Below are 3,567 nucleotides of genomic sequence, written 5' to 3' on the forward strand. Positions count from 1 at the left end.
ACACCCAGGAGAGTTCATCTGGAATGAGTCAAATGTCCTCTAACTATATTGTTCATCAAATATAGGAACAGGATGCACACCTTAGCTATATGGGACATGATATTTCCCTGTACTTATGAGTTAAGAGTTGGAGTAAGGGCTGCCTTTGTAAAAATGTAAGGCTATTCTCTATTGCAAATTAAAGAGTTTCCATTGCTTGTATGTCCAACAGTTTCCTGTAGCGGTTCCTGGAGGTGTTGCCGTCCAAAAACAGACAAAAGAACCTGTGTTGCTGAGACCAGGGCCATGGCTACTTTATCCCTGAAGGACTTCAGTGATTTACGGGCCGGGGAAGGTCTTCCCAATTAAACCACCCCTGTATCAGTAGGGAGTTGAACTTGGAAGCACTTTGGTTGCTAAGAATGCTCGCCAGTATTCCCCGAGTTTAAAGCAGTGCCAAAGGAGATGCAACATGGTTTCCATGGCCTCAAAACCCACCCGGCAACGGTCTCCTCTAGACGAGTTCCACAGCACGGTTCTTTATGCTGCCCTATAGTAGTAGGTCAGGATTTTGTTTTGCGACTCTCGTAGTTTTACATCAGTTGCAACGGTATGTGTTCTGTTGTATAGGTGTTCCCATTCCGTGGGGGTCAGGACCTGATGCTGGGTAAGTTATTTGGTTCCTCCCACGGGGGTGGCGGGGTTGCAGAGATCCTGGTCCTGTGCTCCTTGTAGCTTTGTAGTTACATCTGCTTTTACAATACAGCATTGTCTAGTAATGGTTTGAAAAGATGGTGATTTTTTTAAACTCTAGCCACGCCCACTACTGACCCTACCCCCCACTGGCCTGGCTCCCATCCGTGAGGCCCACAACCTCAAACCACACTGTAATTTTGGTCCCTGAGAGAAAGTTTGTGAGTACCCATCTTCAAAACAATTAGACGGTCCATTAAATCTGATAAATTGGGCAATGCAAGTTAAGATTCATCAAAATTATGAGTTTAGCAGAAACACTGCTCGCAAGTGTCATCCGTCCCAGAGATTTCAGCTCCTTCAAGCAGGTGAGGAGTCCGACTGTATTTCAAGGTAAAAACATGCAGATATGGGTATAAATCAGATTTCTACATGGTATTCCAAAAAAACTTGGAATCATGTTATTTCCCCACTGCAGATTTACCGGGACCCCGAGTAAAGATAATTCTGAGGTGCAGAAATAATAGGGAAATTAACTGTTTACTTGCAACGAGAGCCTATGATGAAGCAGGAAGACAAAGTGGTGATAGATGATTTCACCGAATTATAGTATGTGACACCACATAATGCTGAAAATACCTCCGTTTCTTTGGGGATGGTGAAGGTGGGATAACATTAGAAATATTTTGGGTCAGAATTTGGAGAATATGATGAAGCTTTTACAGATTCCCACAGCTCACAGGGCTCTTTCAAGACGTATTCATTGACTTTGCGCTTCTGCAGAGCTCTGAAGTTTCACAGGTCCCTGCCTGAGTAGATCACCCGGTTCATCATCCAGTTCAACTTGTTTTTCTTGGTGTTCTGCTACTTGTTGTTGCCCTGATTATATATCAGGATAAACATACCTACAATCACCAGAATGAAAAGAAGACCCCAGTTTTCAAGATTTCATGGTACGTGTCCAGGAAACATGGTCTGAAACAATTTTTACGAATCTTCCATTTATGGGTCTATAAAGTAAATAGTAAGATCATTGCGTCAGGTGGAACAGTATGCAATACTGGGTAACATAACATGCTGATTTGATGTACTGTACGGGTTTAAATGATCTTTAAACAGTTTCATAATAATGCTTTGAAAATGAAATGGTGCCTTTTTGTCAAAGGGCTTTTCATCAAATGAATTCATTTGCAAAGCTTGTCTCCGATCAATCCAAGCCCACTAAGTCCATCGTTCTGAGTGCTAAATAATTCTTCATTAGGGAAGAAGTTGGTAATTGGTATTCTGTGGTTTGAAGAATTACCATATGTGATATTACCACACCTGTTTTTCTAAGGACTTAATTTGCCCAGTATAATCTGGTGGAGTATGTGACCAGAAAGCAGCCAAAAAATTGAGAATCACATGTGAAATGGTGCACTGATACCAATCCCAGCATGGCTCCCCATGGTAGCTCCAAATTCCTTGTGTGGAAACTGATGGTAGTGTGGTCATTTTGCAGCCTGAAAATACAGCAACCCTCAATACTGGTGCTACCAGGTGTAGTATTATTACTGCACCAAACATTACGTTGCCCTTGGCATGGGGCCTAGGCATTGGAAGTGTGAGCTGCTGCTCATGCCGCACGCTCAGCCCACCAACATGGGTTGTCCTGCATTCGGGGCTCCTGTCCTGCTGCCTGCACAGAGGAACTTCAGAAAGCCCACTGTTCCTCATTGTGGTGCCCTGACGCTTTTAACACCATAAAAAGACCAGAACCTCTCTCTCTTTTAACGGCTAAATGACCTGTAAAGAGGTGCTTGCCTGTGGCCTGGAGGGGGTGGGGTCGTGCAGCTTCAGGATCACCTTCCGCGACTGAACGTGTGAAAGAACAACACGCTGAGCACCTGTTCTGTGAGTCTGCCCTTGGCATTTCTTTCTTCCATGAAGCCTGTTTCAGAGATCTGACAAATTAAAAGATCAGTGGACGGATGCACAGGGGGAGATTTATTTGCCCCAGACCACACAGTTGGTTTTATTAGTATAACCAAGCCTGCAGTGCACTGCTACTTACTACAAATGACATACATTTAACACTGTGTTGAATTTAGCTGAATAACCATGTGACTGGGCACCTCTCCTCTGCTCTAGGTAATAGCCAGCTCTGTTTTTTACAACCACATCCTTACAAGCAGCTTTTACATGAAATCTAAATACTCCCAATCTTGCCAAAAAGGGAGCATTGGAATAAGCTCAAAAACATGACTATCCAAGAACACACATTTTGGGCAAATGGGAGGCTGGGATTAAAAAGCAAGCATTTTGTAGTACTACACAGCCTAATATAAAATGCTATTCATAAACTGCACTTCTAAAGTACTGCTGCACAAAAAAAACACAGTAGGAAGTCCAGCACCACACATGACCAATCACTGGTACTTCAACACCCTCCAATAGAAGATAATGAAGGTAGTTCTGTACTGGGGTGAATGTATGACATTGTTCTGCATTCTGTCCATCAACTGTGGTTTTTGCATTTGTCACCCCGAGTGGGATGGGTATGCTCAGACGTGAGTCCCATGCTCTCCACACCACTTGAGTCCAGCTATCCTGGCTGAAGACGGCTGATAGCCAGAAACCGGTCCTAGGATGCTTGATTCCGGTCCAGGAAAGACATGGCTTGGCAGTTCGGGCTGGACTGTTCCCATGAGGCACAGGGTCAAGGCTGATTTGCATATGGCCATGTCTGAACTGGGGTGGTGTGGAGTGCAAAAGAACGATGGATTTAGGCCCAGATCTCTGTACTGGGGTAAATGTATGACATTGTTCTGCATTCTGTCCATCAACTGGTTTTTAGGTGTCGTAGAGAGACCTATTGCGGTGAAACCAAAAAGTTACACATTAAAGTGAACTCTC

The sequence above is a fragment of the Lissotriton vulgaris genome, chromosome 3_1 (genome assembly GCF_964263255.1).
Source record: "Lissotriton vulgaris chromosome 3_1, aLisVul1.2, whole genome shotgun sequence".
Taxonomy (NCBI): Eukaryota; Metazoa; Chordata; class Amphibia; order Caudata; family Salamandridae; genus Lissotriton; species Lissotriton vulgaris.